The 24,383-nt window shown below is 46.2% G+C and overlaps 11 non-coding genes and 1 pseudogene across 11 annotated transcripts; all 12 read left to right on the top strand.

Moving 5' to 3' along the window:
• The first annotated feature begins 421 nt into the window (after positions 1-421).
• Positions 422-612, top strand: LOC130304791 (U2 spliceosomal RNA). The gene has a single exon (XR_008854511.1). It is a non-coding gene; the product is annotated as a U2 spliceosomal RNA (small nuclear RNA).
• A 2,097-nt stretch (positions 613-2,709) lies between these two features.
• On the top strand, positions 2,710-2,900 carry LOC130304762 (U2 spliceosomal RNA). Its single transcript, XR_008854482.1, has one exon. It is a non-coding gene; the product is annotated as a U2 spliceosomal RNA (small nuclear RNA).
• Positions 2,901-4,995: 2,095 nt separating this feature from the next.
• LOC130304773 (U2 spliceosomal RNA) lies at positions 4,996-5,186 on the top strand. The gene has a single exon (XR_008854493.1). It is a non-coding gene; the product is annotated as a U2 spliceosomal RNA (small nuclear RNA).
• Positions 5,187-7,281: 2,095 nt separating this feature from the next.
• LOC130304788 (U2 spliceosomal RNA) lies at positions 7,282-7,472 on the top strand. The gene has a single exon (XR_008854508.1). It is a non-coding gene; the product is annotated as a U2 spliceosomal RNA (small nuclear RNA).
• A 2,100-nt stretch (positions 7,473-9,572) lies between these two features.
• LOC130304789 (U2 spliceosomal RNA) lies at positions 9,573-9,763 on the top strand. The gene has a single exon (XR_008854509.1). It is a non-coding gene; the product is annotated as a U2 spliceosomal RNA (small nuclear RNA).
• Positions 9,764-11,833: 2,070 nt separating this feature from the next.
• On the top strand, positions 11,834-12,024 carry LOC130304792 (U2 spliceosomal RNA). The gene has a single exon (XR_008854512.1). It is a non-coding gene; the product is annotated as a U2 spliceosomal RNA (small nuclear RNA).
• A 2,087-nt stretch (positions 12,025-14,111) lies between these two features.
• LOC130304784 (U2 spliceosomal RNA) lies at positions 14,112-14,302 on the top strand. The gene has a single exon (XR_008854504.1). It is a non-coding gene; the product is annotated as a U2 spliceosomal RNA (small nuclear RNA).
• Positions 14,303-16,392: 2,090 nt separating this feature from the next.
• On the top strand, positions 16,393-16,583 carry LOC130304795 (U2 spliceosomal RNA). Its single transcript, XR_008854514.1, has one exon. It is a non-coding gene; the product is annotated as a U2 spliceosomal RNA (small nuclear RNA).
• Positions 16,584-18,677: 2,094 nt separating this feature from the next.
• On the top strand, positions 18,678-18,868 carry LOC130304802 (U2 spliceosomal RNA). Its single transcript, XR_008854516.1, has one exon. It is a non-coding gene; the product is annotated as a U2 spliceosomal RNA (small nuclear RNA).
• Positions 18,869-20,959: 2,091 nt separating this feature from the next.
• Positions 20,960-21,089, top strand: LOC130304799 (U2 spliceosomal RNA; annotated as a pseudogene).
• A 208-nt stretch (positions 21,090-21,297) lies between these two features.
• Positions 21,298-21,481, top strand: LOC130304796 (U2 spliceosomal RNA). The gene has a single exon (XR_008854515.1). It is a non-coding gene; the product is annotated as a U2 spliceosomal RNA (small nuclear RNA).
• A 2,091-nt stretch (positions 21,482-23,572) lies between these two features.
• LOC130304763 (U2 spliceosomal RNA) lies at positions 23,573-23,763 on the top strand. Its single transcript, XR_008854483.1, has one exon. It is a non-coding gene; the product is annotated as a U2 spliceosomal RNA (small nuclear RNA).
• The last annotated feature ends 620 nt before the right edge of the window (positions 23,764-24,383 follow it).

Here is a 24,383-nt window from a genome sequence, read left to right on the forward strand (position 1 = left end):
AGGTAAGTCCAATGGGGTGCAGGCATGTCCTCTATGCTTACAGCTTCCCGTGGGTGTTGGTTTGATACCGTTTGGGGACAGCCAAGGAGGCATCTGCAGGCAACAAAGGTAGGTGTGTGCTTGTGTGTGTGTTTCCTATGCAGATCCTAAGCCCAGTGTCACATGCAAGTAGGAGGAGTAAGAAGGGTTCCTGGCAAATCCGGGTTATGGATTGCATTTAAAAAGGCCCCGTGGGAGTGCAATGGGCCCCTGTCTTGCTGCTTAGCAATAATGGTATGGGTTTAGGTTCTGCTGTGTGTACTGGTGGTTGACTGCCCCCCAGCCCAGAGTGTGCATGGAAAATTGTCTGGCAGCCTCCCTGACAGCAAGCAGTGATAGTGCCCATGAAGGGCACCTTGTTGGGCCCGCCCCTTTCACGGTTATCGCTTCTCGGCCTTTTGGCTAAGATCAAGTGTAGTATCTGTTCTTATCAGTTTAATATCTGATACGTCCCCTATCTGGGGACCATATATTAAATGGATTTTTGAGAACGGGGGCCGATTTCGAAGCTTGCTTCCGTCGCCCTATGCATTGACCCGATATGGCAGTATCTTCAGGTACAGTGCACCACCCCCTTACAGGGTTAAAAAGAAAGATTCCTACTTTCATTGCTACCTGCTTGCTGGCTAGCCAGCTAGCCAGCCCTGTGGGCCTTGCTGCTGCTGCAGCCAAAAAACAAAAGGTGGTGCTGCTGCTGCTTCTGCTGCTTCTGCTTCTGCTTGTGTCTGACCGCTGTTGGAGCGTCCAGGCACAGGACTTCTGCTGCTGCTGACTAAATGGCCTCCTTAATTGGATCATTTGAGTAGCCAGCACACCTGTGCAGGTAGGGCATGACATGATAGGCAGCTGCCTTGATAGCGGGTGGGTGCTGAATGTTCCTAATTGACAAAATAAGATTAATGCTTATGAAGAAATATAAAATCTCATCCCTTCCCCAATATCGCGCCACACCCCTACCCCTTAATTCCCTGGTTGAACTTGATGGACATATGTCTTTTTTCGACCGTACTAACTATGTAACTATGTAACATAACATGGGGGGGGGGGGGGGGGGTCTCCTGGCTGTTCACACAGGTGTGTCATTGCTGTACATTGACCATGCATTGCTTCTGTGGTATTGCAAAGGCAAAGACAAATGCTTCCAGCCATCCATTGCACTAATGGATTGGTCATCAGCTGGCTGTCTATGTCCCGCATCAATATAGACCAAAGTACAGAGGGTTAGGCTATGCTATTGTGCACCTACCTGATGCATCAGAAGGTGCGAGGCCCTTGCTAAATTCTGTGCACAGACTTTGAGATCTATACTTTAGACTGTATCTAAACCTGCTCCAACATGGACTGACATTCTGGCCTACTTTCAGCCGATGCGACTTGTCTGTCGCTGAACAGTCGCTTTTTATGTATTCAGCACCTATGTATAATGTTGTAAAAATGCTCTAGAAGCTAAAGTCGCAGAAATGTCACACATATTTGGCCTGCAACTTTCTGTGCGACAAATTCAGACAGGAAAAATCAGTATAAATCCTTAGAAAATTATCCCCCAGTGTCTCCATCTGCTGGCGGTATTGAATAAGCATTGCTGCACTGATGGGGTATGCATTAGACGAAAAAAAAGAAGAAAAAGAAGAATAATACGCCCAGAAAAGAGGCGAAAAGGAGGAAAACGTAAAAAAACGTGAAAAAAAAGTAAGAGGAAGAGAAGGGAAAAAAAGGTGGAAATGGGTTTAAAAGTGATTTCGGCGGAGAAATATATATATATATATATATATATATATATATATATATATATATATACGCGCACACACACACATATATATAAACGTATTCTCCGTTGAGATATTGCAGCCGCTGCTGTGTCCAGGCCCAGGAGCCTTAGCACTGTGCTGTGATGTCACTCAATACCACTGACATCACTAGGTGTAAACAACATCTCTCCTTTGCTGTGTATGTGACTATGGAGCTGTTTGGTGATGTCGTCTATTATGGCCTTCATAGAAGCAACAGGAGATTGTTGCATCCATCTAGAACCCTCAGAACTACAGTGCTATGATGTCACTCACTTCCACAGGCCTTGCAGAGTGTAAACAACAACAACTCAGCTTTGTTGTGTATGTAACCATAGGGATTTGTGATGTCACCTAGAACCTTCACAGCAGCGACAGCTTTATGAGGAGCATCAGCACTGCTCTGCCTGAGCAGAACCATCACCGCCATAGGTTGTCAAATAACCCGGGTTTAACCCACACAGGTAAGTCCAATGGGGTGCAGGCATGTCCTCTATGCTTACAGCTTCCCGTGGGTGTTGGTTTGATACCGTTTGGGGACAGCCAAGGAGGCATCTGCAGGCAACAAAGGTAGGTGTGTGCTTGTGTGTGTGTTTCCTATGCAGATCCTAAGCCCAGTGTCACATGCAAGTAGGAGGAGTAAGAAGGGTTCCTGGCAAATCCGGGTTATGGATTGCATTTAAAAAGGCCCCGTGGGAGTGCAATGGGCCCCTGTCTTGCTGCTTAGCAATAATGGTATGGGTTTAGGTTCTGCTGTGTGTACTGGTGGTTGACTGCCCCCCAGCCCAGAGTGTGCATGGAAAATTGTCTGGCAGCCTCCCTGACAGCAAGCAGTGATAGTGCCCATGAAGGGCACCTTGTTGGGCCCGCCCCTTTCACGGTTATCGCTTCTCGGCCTTTTGGCTAAGATCAAGTGTAGTATCTGTTCTTATCAGTTTAATATCTGATACGTCCCCTATCTGGGGACCATATATTAAATGGATTTTTGAGAACGGGGGCCGATTTCGAAGCTTGCTTCCGTCGCCCTATGCATTGACCCGATATGGCAGTATCTTCGGGTACAGTGCACCACCCCCTTACAGGGTTAAAAAGAAAGATTCCTACTTTCATTGCTACCTGCTTGCTGGCTAGCCAGCTAGCCAGCCCTGTGGGCCTTGCTGCTGCTGCAGCCAAAAAACAAAAGGTGGTGCTGCTGCTGCTTCTGCTGCTTCTGCTTCTGCTTGTGTCTGGCCGCTGTTGGAGCGTCCAGGCACAGGACTTCTGCTGCTGCTGACTAAATGGCCTCCTTAATTGGATCATTTGAGTAGCCAGCACACCTGTGCAGGTAGGGCATGACATGATAGGCAGCTGCCTTGATAGCGGGTGGGTGCTGAATGTTCCTAATTGACAAAATAAGATTAATGCTTATGAAGAAATATAAAATCTCATCCCTTCCCCAATATCGCGCCACACCCCTACCCCTTAATTCCCTGGTTGAACTTGATGGACATATGTCTTTTTTCGACCGTACTAACTATGTAACTATGTAACATAACATGGGGGGGGGGGGGGGGTCTCCTGGCTGTTCACACAGGTGTGTCATTGCTGTACATTGACCATGCATTGCTTCTGTGGTATTGCAAAGGCAAAGACAAATGCTTCCAGCCATCCATTGCACTAATGGATTGGTCATCAGCTGGCTGTCTATGTCCCGCATCAATATAGACCAAAGTACAGAGGGTTAGGCTATGCTATTGTGCACCTACCTGATGCATCAGAAGGTGCGAGGCCCTTGCTAAATTCTGTGCACAGACTTTGAGATCTATACTTTAGACTGTATCTAAACCTGCTCCAACATGGACTGACATTCTGGCCTACTTTCAGCCGATGCGACTTGTCTGTCGCTGAACAGTCGCTTTTTATGTATTCAGCACCTATGTATAATGTTGTAAAAATGCTCTAGAAGCTAAAGTCGCAGAAATGTCACACATATTTGGCCTGCAACTTTCTGTGCGACAAATTCAGACAGGAAAAATCAGTATAAATCCTTAGAAAATTATCCCCCAGTGTCTCCATCTGCTGGCGGTATTGAATAAGCATTGCTGCACTGATGGGGTATGCATTAGACGAAAAAAAAGAAGAAAAAGAAGAATAATACGCCCAGAAAAGAGGCGAAAAGGAGAAAAACGTAAAAAAACGTGAAAAAAAAGTAAGAGGAAGAGAAGGGAAAAAAAGGTGGAAATGGGTTTAAAAGTGATTTCGGCGGAGAAATATATATATATATATATATATATATATATATATATATATATATATACGCGCACACACACACATATATATAAACGTATTCTCCGTTGAGATATTGCAGCCGCTGCTGTGTCCAGGCCCAGGAGCCTTAGCACTGTGCTGTGATGTCACTCAATACCACTGACATCACTAGGTGTAAACAACATCTCTCCTTTGCTGTGTATGTGACTATGGAGCTGTTTGGTGATGTCGTCTATTATGGCCTTCATAGAAGCAACAGGAGATTGTTGCATCCATCTAGAACCCTCAGAACTACAGTGCTATGATGTCACTCACTTCCACAGGCCTTGCAGAGTGTAAACAACAACAACCCAGCTTTGTTGTGTATGTAACCATAGGGATTTGTGATGTCACCTAGAACCTTCACAGCAGCGACAGCTTTATGAGGAGCATCAGCACTGCTCTGCCTGAGCAGAACCATCACCGCCATAGGTTGTCAAATAACCCGGGTTTAACCCACACAGGTAAGTCCAATGGGGTGCAGGCATGTCCTCTATGCTTACAGCTTCCCGTGGGTGTTGGTTTGATACCGTTTGGGGACAGCCAAGGAGGCATCTGCAGGCAACAAAGGTAGGTGTGTGCTTGTGTGTGTGTTTCCTATGCAGATCCTAAGCCCAGTGTCACATGCAAGTAGGAGGAGTAAGACGGGTTCCTGGCAAATCCGGGTTATGGATTGCATTTAAAAAGGCCCCGTGGGAGTGCAATGGGCCCCTGTCTTGCTGCTTAGCAATAATGGTATGGGTTTAGGTTCTGCTGTGTGTACTGGTGGTTGACTGCCCCCCAGCCCAGAGTGTGCATGGAAAATTGTCTGGCAGCCTCCCTGACAGCAAGCAGTGATAGTGCCCATGAAGGGCACCTTGTTGGGCCCGCCCCTTTCACGGTTATCGCTTCTCGGCCTTTTGGCTAAGATCAAGTGTAGTATCTGTTCTTATCAGTTTAATATCTGATACGTCCCCTATCTGGGGACCATATATTAAATGGATTTTTGAGAACGGGGGCCGATTTCGAAGCTTGCTTCCGTCGCCCTATGCATTGACCCGATATGGCAGTATCTTCGGGTACAGTGCACCACCCCCTTACAGGGTTAAAAAGAAAGATTCCTACTTTCATTGCTACCTGCTTGCTGGCTAGCCAGCTAGCCAGCCCTGTGGGCCTTGCTGCTGCTGCAGCCAAAAAACAAAAGGTGGTGCTGCTGCTGCTTCTGCTGCTTCTGCTTCTGCTTGTGTCTGGCCGCTGTTGGAGCGTCCAGGCACAGGACTTCTGCTGCTGCTGACTAAATGGCCTCCTTAATTGGATCATTTGAGTAGCCAGCACACCTGTGCAGGTAGGGCATGACATGATAGGCAGCTGCCTTGATAGCGGGTGGGTGCTGAATGTTCCTAATTGACAAAATAAGATTAATGCTTATGAAGAAATATAAAATCTCATCCCTTCCCCAATATCGCGCCACACCCCTACCCCTTAATTCCCTGGTTGAACTTGATGGACATATGTCTTTTTTCGACCGTACTAACTATGTAACTATGTAACATAACATGGGGGGGGGGGGGGTCTCCTGGCTGTTCACACAGGTGTGTCATTGCTGTACATTGACCATGCATTGCTTCTGTGGTATTGCAAAGGCAAAGACAAATGCTTCCAGCCATCCATTGCACTAATGGATTGGTCATCAGCTGGCTGTCTATGTCCCGCATCAATATAGACCAAAGTACAGAGGGTTAGGCTATGCTATTGTGCACCTACCTGATGCATCAGAAGGTGCGAGGCCCTTGCTAAATTCTGTGCACAGACTTTGAGATCTATACTTTAGACTGTATCTAAACCTGCTCCAACATGGACTGACATTCTGGCCTACTTTCAGCCGATGCGACTTGTCTGTCGCTGAACAGTCGCTTTTTATGTATTCAGCACCTATGTATAATGTTGTAAAAATGCTCTAGAAGCTAAAGTCGCAGAAATGTCACACATATTTGGCCTGCAACTTTCTGTGCGACAAATTCAGACAGGAAAAATCAGTATAAATCCTTAGAAAATTATCCCCCAGTGTCTCCATCTGCTGGCGGTATTGAATAAGCATTGCTGCACTGATGGGGTATGCATTAGACGAAAAAAAAGAAGAAAAAGAAGAATAATACGCCCAGAAAAGAGGCGAAAAGGAGGAAAACGTAAAAAAACGTGAAAAAAAAGTAAGAGGAAGAGAAGGGAAAAAAAGGTGGAAATGGGTTTAAAAGTGATTTCGGCGGAGAAATATATATATATATATATATATATATATATATATATATATATATATATACGCGCACACACACACATATATATAAACGTATTCTCCGTTGAGATATTGCAGCCGCTGCTGTGTCCAGGCCCAGGAGCCTTAGCACTGTGCTGTGATGTCACTCAATACCACTGACATCACTAGGTGTAAACAACATCTCTCCTTTGCTGTGTATGTGACTATGGAGCTGTTTGGTGATGTCGTCTATTATGGCCTTCATAGAAGCAACAGGAGATTGTTGCATCCATCTAGAACCCTCAGAACTACAGTGCTATGATGTCACTCACTTCCACAGGCCTTGCAGAGTGTAAACAACAACAACCCAGCTTTGTTGTGTATGTAACCATAGGGATTTGTGATGTCACCTAGAACCTTCACAGCAGCGACAGCTTTATGAGGAGCATCAGCACTGCTCTGCCTGAGCAGAACCATCACCGCCATAGGTTGTCAAATAACCCGGGTTTAACCCACACAGGTAAGTCCAATGGGGTGCAGGCATGTCCTCTATGCTTACAGCTTCCCGTGGGTGTTGGTTTGATACCGTTTGGGGACAGCCAAGGAGGCATCTGCAGGCAACAAAGGTAGGTGTGTGCTTGTGTGTGTGTTTCCTATGCAGATCCTAAGCCCAGTGTCACATGCAAGTAGGAGGAGTAAGAAGGGTTCCTGGCAAATCCGGGTTATGGATTGCATTTAAAAAGGCCCCGTGGGAGTGCAATGGGCCCCTGTCTTGCTGCTTAGCAATAATGGTATGGGTTTAGGTTCTGCTGTGTGTACTGGTGGTTGACTGCCCCCCAGCCCAGAGTGTGCATGGAAAATTGTCTGGCAGCCTCCCTGACAGCAAGCAGTGATAGTGCCCATGAAGGGCACCTTGTTGGGCCCGCCCCTTTCACGGTTATTGCTTCTCGGCCTTTTGGCTAAGATCAAGTGTAGTATCTGTTCTTATCAGTTTAATATCTGATACGTCCCCTATCTGGGGACCATATATTAAATGGATTTTTGAGAACGGGGGCCGATTTCGAAGCTTGCTTCCGTCGCCCTATGCATTGACCCGATATGGCAGTATCTTCGGGTACAGTGCACCACCCCCTTACAGGGTTAAAAAGAAAGATTCCTACTTTCATTGCTACCTGCTTGCTGGCTAGCCAGCTAGCCAGCCCTGTGGGCCTTGCTGCTGCTGCAGCCAAAAAACAAAAGGTGGTGCTGCTGCTGCTTCTGCTGCTTCTGCTTCTGCTTGTGTCTGGCCGCTGTTGGAGCGTCCAGGCACAGGACTTCTGCTGCTGCTGACTAAATGGCCTCCTTAATTGGATCATTTGAGTAGCCAGCACACCTGTGCAGGTAGGGCATGACATGATAGGCAGCTGCCTTGATAGCGGGTGGGTGCTGAATGTTCCTAATTGACAAAATAAGATTAATGCTTATGAAGAAATATAAAATCTCATCCCTTCCCCAATATCGCGCCACACCCCTACCCCTTAATTCCCTGGTTGAACTTGATGGACATATGTCTTTTTTCGACCGTACTAACTATGTAACTATGTAACATAACATGGGGGGGGGGGGGGGGTCTCCTGGCTGTTCACACAGGTGTGTCATTGCTGTACATTGACCATGCATTGCTTCTGTGGTATTGCAAAGGCAAAGACAAATGCTTCCAGCCATCCATTGCACTAATGGATTGGTCATCAGCTGGCTGTCTATGTCCCGCATCAATATAGACCAAAGTACAGAGGGTTAGGCTATGCTATTGTGCACCTACCTGATGCATCAGAAGGTGCGAGGCCCTTGCTAAATTCTGTGCACAGACTTTGAGATCTATACTTTAGACTGTATCTAAACCTGCTCCAACATGGACTGACATTCTGGCCTACTTTCAGCCGATGCGACTTGTCTGTCGCTGAACAGTCGCTTTTTATGTATTCAGCACCTATGTATAATGTTGTAAAAATGCTCTAGAAGCTAAAGTCGCAGAAATGTCACACATATTTGGCCTGCAACTTTCTGTGCGACAAATTCAGACAGGAAAAATCAGTATAAATCCTTAGAAAATTATCCCCCAGTGTCTCCATCTGCTGGCGGTATTGAATAAGCATTGCTGCACTGATGGGGTATGCATTAGACGAAAAAAAAGAAGAAAAAGAAGAATAATACGCCCAGAAAAGAGGCGAAAAGGAGGAAAACGTAAAAAAACGTGAAAAAAAAGTAAGAGGAAGAGAAGGGAAAAAAAGGTGGAAATGGGTTTAAAAGTGATTTCGGCGGAGAAATATATATATATATATATATATATATATATATATATATTATATATATATATACGCGCACACACACACATATATATAAACGTATTCTCCGTTGAGATATTGCAGCCGCTGCTGTGTCCAGGCCCAGGAGCCTTAGCACTGTGCTGTGATGTCACTCAATACCACTGACATCACTAGGTGTAAACAACATCTCTCCTTTGCTGTGTATGTGACTATGGAGCTGTTTGGTGATGTCGTCTATTATGGCCTTCATAGAAGCAACAGGAGATTGTTGCATCCATCTAGAACCCTCAGAACTACAGTGCTATGATGTCACTCACTTCCACAGGCCTTGCAAAGTGTAAACAACAACAACCCAGCTTTGTTGTGTATGTAACCATAGGGATTTGTGATGTCACCTAGAACCTTCACAGCAGCGACAGCTTTATGAGGAGCATCAGCACTGCTCTGCCTGAGCAGAACCATCACCGCCATAGGTTGTCAAATAACCCGGGTTTAACCCACACAGGTAAGTCCAATGGGGTGCAGGCATGTCCTCTATGCTTACAGCTTCCCGTGGGTGTTGGTTTGATACCGTTTGGGGACAGCCAAGGAGGCATCTGCAGGCAACAAAGGTAGGTGTGTGCTTGTGTGTGTGTTTCCTATGCAGATCCTAAGCCCAGTGTCACATGCAAGTAGGAGGAGTAAGAAGGGTTCCTGGCAAATCCGGGTTATGGATTGCATTTAAAAAGGCCCCGTGGGAGTGCAATGGGCCCCTGTCTTGCTGCTTAGCAATAATGGTATGGGTTTAGGTTCTGCTGTGTGTACTGGTGGTTGACTGCCCCCCAGCCCAGAGTGTGCATGGAAAATTGTCTGGCAGCCTCCCTGACAGCAAGCAGTGATAGTGCCCATGAAGGGCACCTTGTTGGGCCCGCCCCTTTCACGGTTATTGCTTCTCGGCCTTTTGGCTAAGATCAAGTGTAGTATCTGTTCTTATCAGTTTAATATCTGATACGTCCCCTATCTGGGGACCATATATTAAATGGATTTTTGAGAACGGGGGCCGATTTCGAAGCTTGCTTCCGTCGCCCTATGCATTGACCCGATATGGCAGTATCTTCGGGTACAGTGCACCACCCCCTCACAGGGTTAAAAAGAAAGATTCCTACTTTCATTGCTACCTGCTTGCTGGCTAGCCAGCTAGCCAGCCCTGTGGGCCTTGCTGCTGCTGCAGCCAAAAAACAAAAGGTGGTGCTGCTGCTGCTTCTGCTTCTGCTTGTGTCTGGCCGCTGTTGGAGCGTCCAGGCACAGGACTTCTGCTGCTGCTGACTAAATGGCCTCCTTAATTGGATCATTTGAGTAGCCAGCACACCTGTGCAGGTAGGGCATGACATGATAGGCAGCTGCCTTGATAGCGGGTGGGTGCTGAATGTTCCTAATTGACAAAATAAGATTAATGCTTATGAAGAAATATAAAATCTCATCCCTTCCCCAATATCGCGCCACACCCCTACCCCTTAATTCCCTGGTTGAACTTGATGGACATATGTCTTTTTTCGACCGTACTAACTATGTAACTATGTAACATAACATGGGGGGGGGGGGTCTCCTGGCTGTTCACACAGGTGTGTCATTGCTGTACATTGACCATGCATTGCTTCTGTGGTATTGCAAAGGCAAAGACAAATGCTTCCAGCCATCCATTGCACTAATGGATTGGTCATCAGCTGGCTGTCTATGTCCCGCATCAATATAGACCAAAGTACAGAGGGTTAGGCTATGCTATTGTGCACCTACCTGATGCATCAGAAGGTGCGAGGCCCTTGCTAAATTCTGTGCACAGACTTTGAGATCTATACTTTAGACTGTATCTAAACCTGCTCCAACATGGACTGACATTCTGGCCTACTTTCAGCCGATGCGACTTGTCTGTCGCTGAACAGTCGCTTTTTATGTATTCAGCACCTATGTATAATGTTGTAAAAATGCTCTAGAAGCTAAAGTCGCAGAAATGTCACACATATTTGGCCTGCAACTTTCTGTGCGACAAATTCAGACAGGAAAAATCAGTATAAATCCTTAGAAAATTATCCCCCAGTGTCTCCATCTGCTGGCGGTATTGAATAAGCATTGCTGCACTGATGGGGTATGCATTAGACGAAAAAAAAGAAGAAAATGAAGAATAATACACCCAGAAAAGAGGCGAAAAGGAGAAAAACGTAAAAAAACGTGAAAAAAAAGTAAGAGGAAGAGAAGGGAAAAAAAGGTGGAAATGGGTTTAAAAGTGATTTCGGCGGAGAAATATATATATATATATATATATATATATATATATACGCGCACACACACACATATATATAAACGTATTCTCCGTTGAGATATTGCAGCCGCTGCTGTGTCCAGGCCCAGGAGCCTTAGCACTGTGCTGTGATGTCACTCAATACCACTGACATCACTAGGTGTAAACAACATCTCTCCTTTGCTGTGTATGTGACTATGGAGCTGTTTGGTGATGTCGTCTATTATGGCCTTCATAGAAGCAACAGGAGATTGTTGCATCCATCTAGAACCCTCAGAACTACAGTGCTATGATGTCACTCACTTCCACAGGCCTTGCAGAGTGTAAACAACAACAACCCAGCTTTGTTGTGTATGTAACCATAGGGATTTGTGATGTCACCTAGAACCTTCACAGCAGCGACAGCTTTATGAGGAGCATCAGCACTGCTCTGCCTGAGCAGAACCATCACCGCCATAGGTTGTCAAATAACCCGGGTTTAACCCACACAGGTAAGTCCAATGGGGTGCAGGCATGTCCTCTATGCTTACAGCTTCCCGTGGGTGTTGGTTTGATACCGTTTGGGGACAGCCAAGGAGGCATCTGCAGGCAACAAAGGTAGGTGTGTGCTTGTGTGTGTGTTTCCTATGCAGATCCTAAGCCCAGTGTCACATGCAAGTAGGAGGAGTAAGAAGGGTTCCTGGCAAATCCGGGTTATGGATTGCATTTAAAAAGGCCCCGTGGGAGTGCAATGGGCCCCTGTCTTGCTGCTTAGCAATAATGGTATGGGTTTAGGTTCTGCTGTGTGTACTGGTGGTTGACTGCCCCCCAGCCCAGAGTGTGCATGGAAAATTGTCTGGCAGCCTCCCTGACAGCAAGCAGTGATAGTGCCCATGAAGGGCACCTTGTTGGGCCCGCCCCTTTCACGGTTATCGCTTCTCGGCCTTTTGGCTAAGATCAAGTGTAGTATCTGTTCTTATCAGTTTAATATCTGATACGTCCCCTATCTGGGGACCATATATTAAATGGATTTTTGAGAACGGGGGCCGATTTCGAAGCTTGCTTCCGTCGCCCTATGCATTGACCCGATATGGCAGTATCTTCAGGTACAGTGCACCACCCCCTTACAGGGTTAAAAAGAAAGATTCCTACTTTCATTGCTACCTGCTTGCTGGCTAGCCAGCTAGCCAGCCCTGTGGGCCTTGCTGCTGCTGCAGCCAAAAAACAAAAGGTGGTGCTGCTGCTGCTTCTGCTGCTTCTGCTTCTGCTTGTGTCTGACCGCTGTTGGAGCGTCCAGGCACAGGACTTCTGCTGCTGCTGACTAAATGGCCTCCTTAATTGGATCATTTGAGTAGCCAGCACACCTGTGCAGGTAGGGCATGACATGATAGGCAGCTGCCTTGATAGCGGGTGGGTGCTGAATGTTCCTAATTGACAAAATAAGATTAATGCTTATGAAGAAATATAAAATCTCATCCCTTCCCCAATATCGCGCCACACCCCTACCCCTTAATTCCCTGGTTGAACTTGATGGACATATGTCTTTTTTCGACCGTACTAACTATGTAACTATGTAACATAACATGGGGGGGGGGTCTCCTGGCTGTTCACACAGGTGTGTCATTGCTGTACATTGACCATGCATTGCTTCTGTGGTATTGCAAAGGCAAAGACAAATGCTTCCAGCCATCCATTGCACTAATGGATTGGTCATCAGCTGGCTGTCTATGTCCCGCATCAATATAGACCAAAGTACAGAGGGTTAGGCTATGCTATTGTGCACCTACCTGATGCATCAGAAGGTGCGAGGCCCTTGCTAAATTCTGTGCACAGACTTTGAGATCTATACTTTAGACTGTATCTAAACCTGCTCCAACATGGACTGACATTCTGGCCTACTTTCAGCCGATGCGACTTGTCTGTCGCTGAACAGTCGCTTTTTATGTATTCAGCACCTATGTATAATGTTGTAAAAATGCTCTAGAAGCTAAAGTCGCAGAAATGTCACACATATTTGGCCTGCAACTTTCTGTGCGACAAATTCAGACAGGAAAAATCAGTATAAATCCTTAGAAAATTATCCCCCAGTGTCTCCATCTGCTGGCGGTATTGAATAAGCATTGCTGCACTGATGGGGTATGCATTAGACGAAAAAAAAGAAGAAAAAGAAGAATAATACGCCCAGAAAAGAGGCGAAAAGGAGGAAAACGTAAAAAAACGTGAAAAAAAAGTAAGAGGAAGAGAAGGGAAAAAAAGGTGGAAATGGGTTTAAAAGTGATTTCGGCGGAGAAATATATATATATATATATATATATATATATATATATATATATATACGCGCACACACACACATATATATAAACGTATTCTCCGTTGAGATATTGCAGCCGCTGCTGTGTCCAGGCCCAGGAGCCTTAGCACTGTGCTGTGATGTCACTCAATACCACTGACATCACTAGGTGTAAACAACATCTCTCCTTTGCTGTGTATGTGACTATGGAGCTGTTTGGTGATGTCGTCTATTATGGCCTTCATAGAAGCAACAGGAGATTGTTGCATCCATCTAGAACCCTCAGAACTACAGTGCTATGATGTCACTCACTTCCACAGGCCTTGCAGAGTGTAAACAACAACAACTCAGCTTTGTTGTGTATGTAACCATAGGGATTTGTGATGTCACCTAGAACCTTCACAGCAGCGACAGCTTTATGAGGAGCATCAGCACTGCTCTGCCTGAGCAGAACCATCACCGCCATAGGTTGTCAAATAACCCGGGTTTAACCCACACAGGTAAGTCCAATGGGGTGCAGGCATGTCCTCTATGCTTACAGCTTCCCGTGGGTGTTGGTTTGATACCGTTTGGGGACAGCCAAGGAGGCATCTGCAGGCAACAAAGGTAGGTGTGTGCTTGTGTGTGTGTTTCCTGTGCAGATCCTAAGCCCAGTGTCACATGCAAGTAGGAGGAGTAAGAAGGGTTCCTGGCAAATCCGGGTTATGGATTGCATTTAAAAAGGCCCCGTGGGAGTGCAATGGGCCCCTGTCTTGCTGCTTAGCAATAATGGTATGGGTTTAGGTTCTGCTGTGTGTACTGGTGGTTGACTGCCCCCCAGCCCAGAGTGTGCATGGAAAATTGTCTGGCAGCCTCCCTGACAGCAAGCAGTGATAGTGCCCATGAAGGGCACCTTGTTGGGCCCGCCCCTTTCACGGTTATCGCTTCTCGGCCTTTTGGCTAAGATCAAGTGTAGTATCTGTTCTTATCAGTTTAATATCTGATACGTCCCCTATCTGGGGACCATATATTAAATGGATTTTTGAGAACGGGGGCCGATTTCGAAGCTTGCTTCCGTCGCCCTATGCATTGACCCGATATGGCAGTATCTTCGGGTACAGTGCACCACCCCCTTACAGGGTTAAAAAGAAAGATTCCTACTTTCATTGCTACCTGCTTGCTGGCTAGCCAGCTAGCCAGCCCTGTGGGCCTTGCTGCTGCTGCAGCAGCCAAAAAACAAAAGGTGGTGCTGCTGCTGCTTCTGCTGCTTCTGCTTCTGCTTGTGTCTGGCCGCTGTTGGAGCGTCCAGGCACAGGACTTCTGCTGCTGCTGACTAAATGGCCTCCTTAATTGGATCATTTGAGTAGCCAGCACACCTGTGCAGGTAGGGCATGACATGATAGGCAGCTGCCTTGATAGCGGGTGGGTGCTGAATGTTCCTAATTGACAAAATAAGATTAATGCTTATGAAGAAATATAAAATCTCATCCCTTCCCCAATATCGCGCCACACCCCTACCCCTTAATTCCCTGGTTGAACTTGATGGACATATGTCTTTTTTCGACCGTACTAACTATGTAACTATGTAACATAACATGGGGGGGGGGGGGGTCTCCTGGCTGTTCACACAGGTGTGTCATTGCTGTACATTGACCATGCATTGCTTCTGTGGTATTGCAAAGGCAAAGACAAATGCTTCCAGCCATCCATTGCACTAATGGATTGGTCATCAGCTGGCTGTCTATGTCCCGCATCAATATAGACCAAAGTACAGAGGGTTAGGCTATGCTATTGTGCACCTACCTGATGCATCAGAAGGTGCGAGGCCCTTGCTAAATTCTGTGCACAGACTTTGAGATCTATACTTTAGACTGTATCTAAACCTGCTCCAACATGGACTGACATTCTGGCCTACTTTCAGCCGATGCGACTTGTCTGTCGCTGAACAGTCGCTTTTTATGTATTCAGCACCTATGTATAATGTTGTAAAAATGCTCTAGAAGCTAAAGTCGCAGAAATGTCACACATATTTGGCCTGCAACTTTCTGTGCGACAAATTCAGACAGGAAAAATCAGTATAAATCCTTAGAAAATTATCCCCCAGTGTCTCCATCTGCTGGCGGTATTGAATAAGCATTGCTGCACTGATGGGGTATGCATTAGACGAAAAAAAAGAAGAAAAAGAAGAATAATACACCCAGAAAAGAGGCGAAAAGGAGAAAAACGTAAAAAAACGTGAAAAAAAAGTAAGAGGAAGAGAAGGGAAAAAAAGGTGGAAATGGGTTTAAAAGTGATTTCGGCGGAGAAATATATATATATATATATATATATATATATATATATATATACGCGCACACACACACATATATATAAACGTATTCTCCGTTGAGATATTGCAGCCGCTGCTGTGTCCAGGCCCAGGAGCCTTAGCACTGTGCTGTGATGTCACTCAATACCACTGACATCACTAGGTGTAAACAACATCTCTCCTTTGCTGTGTATGTGACTATGGAGCTGTTTGGTGATGTCGTCTATTATGGCCTTCATAGAAGCAACAGGAGATTGTTGCATCCATCTAGAACCCTCAGAACTACAGTGCTATGATGTCACTCACTTCCACAGGCCTTGCAGAGTGTAAACAACAACAACCCAGCTTTGTTGTGTATGTAACCATAGGGATTTGTGATGTCACCTAGAACCTTCACAGCAGCGACAGCTTTATGAGGAGCATCAGCACTGCTCTGCCTGAGCAGAACCATCACCGCCATAGGTTGTCAAATAACCCGGGTTTAACCCACACAGGTAAGTCCAATGGGGTGCAGGCATGTCCTCTATGCTTACAGCTTCCCGTGGGTGTTGGTTTGATACCGTTTGGGGACAGCCAAGGAGGCATCTGCAGGCAACAAAGGTAGGTGTGTGCTTGTGTGTGTGTTTCCTATGCAGATCCTAAGCCCAGTGTCACATGCAAGTAGGAGGAGTAAGAAGGGTTCCTGGCAAATCCGGGTTATGGATTGCATTTAAAAAGGCCCCGTGGGAGTGCAATGGGCCCCTGTCTTGCTGCTTAGCAATAATGGTATGGGTTTAGGTTCTGCTGTGTGTACTGGTGGTTGACTGCCCCCCAGCCCAGAGTGTGCATGGAAAATTGTCTGGCAGCCTCCCTGACAGCAAGCAGTGATAGTGCCCATGAAGGGCACCTTGTTGGGCCCGCCCCTTTCACGGTTATCGCTTCTCGGCCTTTTGGCTAAGATCAAGTGTAGTATCTGTTCTTATCAGTTTAATATCTGATACGTCCCCTATCTGGGGACCATATATTAAATGGATTTTTGAGAACGGGGGCCGATTTCGAAGCTTGCTTCCGTCGCCCTATGCATTGACCCGATATGGCAGTATCTTCGGGTACAGTGCACCACCCCCTTACAGGGTTAAAAAGAAAGATTCCTACTTTCATTGCTACCTGCTTGCTGGCTAGCCAGCTAGCCAGCCCTGTGGGCCTTGCTGCTGCTGCAGCCAAAAAACAAAAGGTGGTGCTGCTGCTGCTTCTGCTGCTTCTGCTTCTGCTTGTGTCTGGCCGCTGTTGGAGCGTCCAGGCACAGGACTTCTGCTGCTGCTGACTAAATGGCCTCCTTAATTGGATCATTTGAGTAGCCAGCACACCTGTGCAGGTAGGGCATGACATGATAGGCAGCTGCCTTGATAGCGGGTGGGTGCTGAATGTTCCTAATTGACAAAATAAGATTAATGCTTATGAAGAAATATAAAATCTCATCCCTTCCCCAATATCGCGCCACACCCCTACCCCTTAATTCCCTGGTTGAACTTGATGGACATATGTCTTTTTTCGACCGTACTAACTATGTAACTATGTAACATAACATGGGGGGGGGGGGGGGTCTCCTGGCTGTTCACACAGGTGTGTCATTGCTGTACATTGACCATGCATTGCTTCTGTGGTATTGCAAAGGCAAAGACAAATGCTTCCAGCCATCCATTGCACTAATGGATTGGTCATCAGCTGGCTGTCTATGTCCCGCATCAATATAGACCAAAGTACAGAGGGTTAGGCTATGCTATTGTGCACCTACCTGATGCATCAGAAGGTGCGAGGCCCTTGCTAAATTCTGTGCACAGACTTTGAGATCTATACTTTAGACTGTATCTAAACCTGCTCCAACATGGACTGACATTCTGGCCTACTTTCAGCCGATGCGACTTGTCTGTCGCTGAACAGTCGCTTTTTATGTATTCAGCACCTATGTATAATGTTGTAAAAATGCTCTAGAAGCTAAAGTCGCAGAAATGTCACACATATTTGGCCTGCAACTTTCTGTGCGACAAATTCAGACAGGAAAAATCAGTATAAATCCTTAGAAAATTATCCCCCAGTGTCTCCATCTGCTGGCGGTATTGAATAAGCATTGCTGCACTGATGGGGTATGCATTAGACGAAAAAAAAGAAGAAAAAGAAGAATAATACGCCCAGAAAAGAGGCGAAAAGGAGAAAAACGTAAAAAAACGGGAAAAAAAAGTAAGAGGAAGAGAAGGGAAAAAAAGGTGGAAATGGGTTTAAAAGTGATTTCGGCGGAGAAATATATATATATATATATATATATATATATATATATATATATATATACGCGCACACACACACATATATATAAACGTATTCTCCGTTGAGATATTGCAGCCGCTGCTGTGTCCAGGCCCAGGAGCCTTAGCACTGTGCTGTGATGTCACTCAATACCACTGACATCACTAGGTGTAAACAACATCTCTCCTTTGCTGTGTATGTGACTATGGAGCTGTTTGGTGATGTCGTCTATTATGGCCTTCATAGAAGCAACAGGAGATTGTTGTATCCATCTAGAACCCTCAGAACTACAGTGCTATGATGTCACTCACTTCCACAGGCCTTGCAGAGTGTAAACAACAACAACCCAGCTTTGTTGTGTATGTAACCATAGGGATTTGTGATGTCACCTAGAACCTTCACAGCAGCGACAGCTTTATGAGGAGCATCAGCACTGCTCTGCCTGAGCAGAACCATCACCGCCATAGGTTGTCAAATAACCCGGGTTTAACCCACACAGGTAAGTCCAATGGGGTGCAGGCATGTCCTCTATGCTTACAGCTTCCCGTGGGTGTTGGTTTGATACCGTTTGGGGACAGCCAAGGAGGCATCTGCAGGCAACAAAGGTAGGTGTGTGCTTGTGTGTGTGTTTCCTATGCAGATCCTAAGCCCAGTGTCACATGCAAGTAGGAGGAGTAAGAAGGGTTCCTGGCAAATCCGGGTTATGGATTGCATTTAAAAAGGCCCCGTGGGAGTGCAATGGGCCCCTGTCTTGCTGCTTAGCAATAATGGTATGGGTTTAGGTTCTGCTGTGTGTACTGGTGGTTGACTGCCCCCCAGCCCAGAGTGTGCATGGAAAATTGTCTGGCAGCCTCCCTGACAGCAAGCAGTGATAGTGCCCATGAAGGGCACCTTGTTGGGCCCGCCCCTTTCACGGTTATCGCTTCTCGGCCTTTTGGCTAAGATCAAGTGTAGTATCTGTTCTTATCAGTTTAATATCTGATACGTCCCCTATCTGGGGACCATATATTAAATGGATTTTTGAGAACGGGGGCCGATTTCGAAGCTTGCTTCCGTCGCCCTATGCATTGACCCGATATGGCAGTATCTTCGGGTACAGTGCACCACCCCCTTACAGGGTTAAAAAGAAAGATTCCTACTTTCATTGCTACCTGCTTGCTGGCTAGCCAGCTAGCCAGCCCTGTGGGCCTTGCTGCTGCTGCAGCCAAAAAAGAAAAGGTGGTGCTGCTGCTGCTTCTGCTGCTTCTGCTTCTGCTTGTGTCTGGCCGCTGTTGGAGCGTCCAGGCACAGGACTTCTGCTGCTGCTGACTAAATGGCCTCCTTAATTGGATCATTTGAGTAGCCAGCACACCTGTGCAGGTAGGGCATGACATGATAGGCAGCTGCCTTGATAGCGGGTGGGTGCTGAATGTTCCTAATTGACAAAATAAGATTAATGCTTATGAAGAAATATAAAATCTCATCCCTTCCCCAATATCGCGCCACACCCCTACCCCTTAATTCCCTGGTTGAACTTGATGGACATATGTCTTTTTTCGACCGTACTAACTATGTAACTATGTAACATAACATGGGGGGGGGGTCTCCTGGCTGTTCACACAGGTGTGTCATTGCTGTACATTGACCATGCATTGCTTCTGTGGTATTGCAAAGGCAAAGACAAATGCTTCCAGCCATCCATTGCACTAATGGATTGGTCATCAGCTGGCTGTCTATGTCCCGCATCAATATAGACCAAAGTACAGAGGGTTAGGCTATGCTATTGTGCACCTACCTGATGCATCAGAAGGTGCGAGGCCCTTGCTAAATTCTGTGCACAGACTTTGAGATCTATACTTTAGACTGTATCTAAACCTGCTCCAACATGGACTGACATTCTGGCCTACTTTCAGCCGATGCGACTTGTCTGTCGCTGAACAGTCGCTTTTTATGTATTCAGCACCTATGTATAATGTTGTAAAAATGCTCTAGAAGCTAAAGTCGCAGAAATGTCACACATATTTGGCCTGCAACTTTCTGTGCGACAAATTCAGACAGGAAAAATCAGTATAAATCCTTAGAAAATTATCCCCCAGTGTCTCCATCTGCTGGCGGTATTGAATAAGCATTGCTGCACTGATGGGGTATGCATTAGACGAAAAAAAAGAAGAAAAAGAAGAATAATACACCCAGAAAAGAGGCGAAAAGGAGAAAAACGTAAAAAAACGTGAAAAAAAAGTAAGAGGAAGAGAAGGGAAAAAAAGGTGGAAATGGGTTTAAAAGTGATTTCGGCGGAGAAATATATATATATATATATATATATATATATATATATATATATATATATACGCGCACACACACACATATATATAAACGTATTCTCCGTTGAGATATTGCAGCCGCTGCTGTGTCCAGGCCCAGGAGCCTTAGCACTGTGCTGTGATGTCACTCAATACCACTGACATCACTAGGTGTAAACAACATCTCTCCTTTGCTGTGTATGTGACTATGGAGCTGTTTGGTGATGTCGTCTATTATGGCCTTCATAGAAGCAACAGGAGATTGTTGCATCCATCTAGAACCCTCAGAACTACAGTGCTATGATGTCACTCACTTCCACAGGCCTTGCAGAGTGTAAACAACAACAACCCAGCTTTGTTGTGTATGTAACCATAGGGATTTGTGATGTCACCTAGAACCTTCACAGCAGCGACAGCTTTATGAGGAGCATCAGCACTGCTCTGCCTGAGCAGAACCATCACCGCCATAGGTTGTCAAATAACCCGGGTTTAACCCACACAGGTAAGTCCAATGGGGTGCAGGCATGTCCTCTATGCTTACAGCTTCCCGTGGGTGTTGGTTTGATACCGTTTGGGGACAGCCAAGGAGGCATCTGCAGGCAACAAAGGTAGGTGTGTGCTTGTGTGTGTGTTTCCTATGCAGATCCTAAGCCCAGTGTCACATGCAAGTAGGAGGAGTAAGAAGGGTTCCTGGCAAATCCGGGTTATGGATTGCATTTAAAAAGGCCCCGTGGGAGTGCAATGGGCCCCTGTCTTGCTGCTTAGCAATAATGGTATGGGTTTAGGTTCTGCTGTGTGTACTGGTGGTTGACTGCCCCCCAGCCCAGAGTGTGCATGGAAAATTGTCTGGCAGCCTCCCTGACAGCAAGCAGTGATAGTGCCCATGAAGGGCACCTTGTTGGGCCCGCCCCTTTCACGGTTATCGCTTCTCGGCCTTTTGGCTAAGATCAAGTGTAGTATCTGTTCTTATCAGTTTTGGCAGGGTACCTACCGTAATCGGCTCTGCGGGCAGATACCTTGGCTAACGCCAAGGGGGATGCCGGGAGCATTTGTGGTCCCCTAGTAGCTTCGGCGAAAAGGGACATCGAACCTGGAACCTCGCAGGTACCTTTTGGTCCGGAGGCGAAGGGTAAGGTTTGTTGGGGGGCCTCTCTCCTATCGGAGAAGGGCTTGCGATAGACCGCATCCTTTGTGCACGTTTTTTTAGTGTAACACGTTTGCACTTTTTCTTGCACTTTGGGTGAATCGAAAGCACGTTCCTCGGCTTTAGATAAAAAAAAAAAAAAAAAATCTGTTCTTATCAGTTTAATATCTGATACGTCCCCTATCTGGGGACCATATATTAAATGGATTTTTGAGAACGGGGGCCGATTTCGAAGCTTGCTTCCGTCGCCCTATGCATTGACCCGATATGGCAGTATCTTCGGGTACAGTGCACCACCCCCTTACAGGGTTAAAAAGAAAGATTCCTACTTTCATTGCTACCTGCTTGCTGGCTAGCCAGCTAGCCAGCCCTGTGGGCCTTGCTGCTGCTGCAGCCAAAAAACAAAAGGTGGTGCTGCTGCTGCTTCTGCTGCTTCTGCTTCTGCTTGTGTCTGGCCGCTGTTGGAGCGTCCAGGCACAGGACTTCTGCTGCTGCTGACTAAATGGCCTCCTTAATTGGATCATTTGAGTAGCCAGCACACCTGTGCAGGTAGGGCATGACATGATAGGCAGCTGCCTTGATAGCGGGTGGGTGCTGAATGTTCCTAATTGACAAAATAAGATTAATGCTTATGAAGAAATATAAAATCTCATCCCTTCCCCAATATCGCGCCACACCCCTACCCCTTAATTCCCTGGTTGAACTTGATGGACATATGTCTTTTTTCGACCGTACTAACTATGTAACTATGTAACATAACATGGGGGGGGGGGGGGTCTCCTGGCTGTTCACACAGGTGTGTCATTGCTGTACATTGACCATGCATTGCTTCTGTGGTATTGCAAAGGCAAAGACAAATGCTTCCAGCCATCCATTGCACTAATGGATTGGTCATCAGCTGGCTGTCTATGTCCCGCATCAATATAGACCAAAGTACAGAGGGTTAGGCTATGCTATTGTGCACCTACCTGATGCATCAGAAGGTGCGAGGCCCTTGCTAAATTCTGTGCACAGACTTTGAGATCTATACTTTAGACTGTATCTAAACCTGCTCCAACATGGACTGACATTCTGGCCTACTTTCAGCCGATGCGACTTGTCTGTCGCTGAACAGTCGCTTTTTATGTATTCAGCACCTATGTATAATGTTGTAAAAATGCTCTAGAAGCTAAAGTCGCAGATATGTCACACATATTTGGCCTGCAACTTTCTGTGCGACAAATTCAGACAGGAAAAATCAGTATAAATCCTTAGAAAATTATCCCCCAGTGTCTCCATCTGCTGGCGGTATTGAATAAGCATTGCTGCACTGATGGGGTATGCATTAGATGAAAAAAAAGAAGAAAAAGAAGAATAATACGCCCAGAAAAGAGGCGCAAAGGAGAAAAACGTAAAAAAACGTGAAAAAAAAGTAAGAGGAAGAGAAGGGAAAAAAAGGTGGAAATGGGTTTAAAAGTGATTTCGGCGGAGAAATATATATATATATATATATATATATATATATATATATATATATACGCGCACACACACACATATATATAAACGTATTCTCCGTTGAGATATTGCAGCCGCTGCTGTGTCCAGGCCCAGGAGCCTTAGCACTGTGCTGTGATGTCACTCAATACCACTGACATCACTAGGTGTAAACAACATCTCTCCTTTGCTGTGTATGTGACTATGGAGCTGTTTGGTGATGTTGTCTATTATGGCCTTCATAGAAGCAACAGGAGATTGTTGCATCCATCTAGAACCCTCAGAACTACAGTGCTATGATGTCACTCACTTCCACAGGCCTTGCAGAGTGTAAACAACAACAACCCAGCTTTGTTGTGTATGTAACCATAGGGATTTGTGATGTCACCTAGAACCTTCACAGCAGCGACAGCTTTATGAGGAGCATCAGCACTGCTCTGCCTGAGCAGAACCATCACCGCCATAGGTATTCAAATAACCCGGGTTTAACCCACACAGGTAAGTCCAATGGGGTGCAGGCATGTCCTCTATGCTTACAGCTTCCCGTGGGTGTTGGTTTGATACCGTTTGGGGACAGCCAAGGAGGCATCTGCAGGCAACAAAGGTAGGTGTGTGCTTGTGTGTGTGTTTCCTATGCAGATCCTAAGCCCAGTGTCACATGCAAGTAGGAGGAGTAAGAAGGGTTCCTGGCAAATCCGGGTTATGGATTGCATTTAAAAAGGCCCCGTGGGAGTGCAATGGGCCCCTGTCTTGCTGCTTAGCAATAATGGTATGGGTTTAGGTTCTGCTGTGTGTACTGGTGGTTGACTGCCCCCCAGCCCAGAGTGTGCATGGAAAATTGTCTGGCAGCCTCCCTGACAGCAAGCAGTGATAGTGCCCATGAAGGGCACCTTGTTGGGCCCGCCCCTTTCACGGTTATCGCTTCTCGGCCTTTTGGCTAAGATCAAGTGTAGTATCTGTTCTTATCAGTTTAATATCTGATACGTCCCCTATCTGGGGACCATATATTAAATGGATTTTTGAGAACGGGGGCCGATTTCGAAGCTTGCTTCCGTCGCCCTATGCATTGACCCGATATGGCAGTATCTTCGGGTACAGTGCACCACCCCCTTACAGGGTTAAAAAGAAAGATTCCTACTTTCATTGCTACCTGCTTGCTGGCTAGCCAGCTAGCCAGCCCTGTGGGCCTTGCTGCTGCTGCAGCCAAAAAACAAAAGGTGGTGCTGCTGCTGCTTCTGCTGCTTCTGCTTCTGCTTGTGTCTGGCCGCTGTTGGAGCGTCCAGGCACAGGACTTCTGCTGCTGCTGACTAAATGGCCTCCTTAATTGGATCATTTGAGTAGCCAGCACACCTGTGCAGGTAGGGCATGACATGATAGGCAGCTGCCTTGATAGCGGGTGGGTGCTGAATGTTCCTAATTGACAAAATAAGATTAATGCTTATGAAGAAATATAAAATCTCATCCCTTCCCCAATATCGCGCCACACCCCTACCCCTTAATTCCCTGGTTGAACTTGATGGACATATGTCTTTTTTCGACCGTACTAACTATGTAACTATGTAACATAACATGGGGGGGGGGGGGGGTCTCCTGGCTGTTCACACAGGTGTGTCATTGCTGTACATTGACCATGCATTGCTTCTGTGGTATTGCAAAGGATAAGACAAATGCTTCCAGCCATCCATTGCACTAATGGATTGGTCATCAGCTGGCTGTCTATGTCCCGCA

Source organism: Hyla sarda, unplaced genomic scaffold (assembly GCF_029499605.1).
Source record: "Hyla sarda isolate aHylSar1 unplaced genomic scaffold, aHylSar1.hap1 scaffold_1292, whole genome shotgun sequence".
Lineage (NCBI taxonomy): Eukaryota > Metazoa > Chordata > Amphibia > Anura > Hylidae > Hyla > Hyla sarda.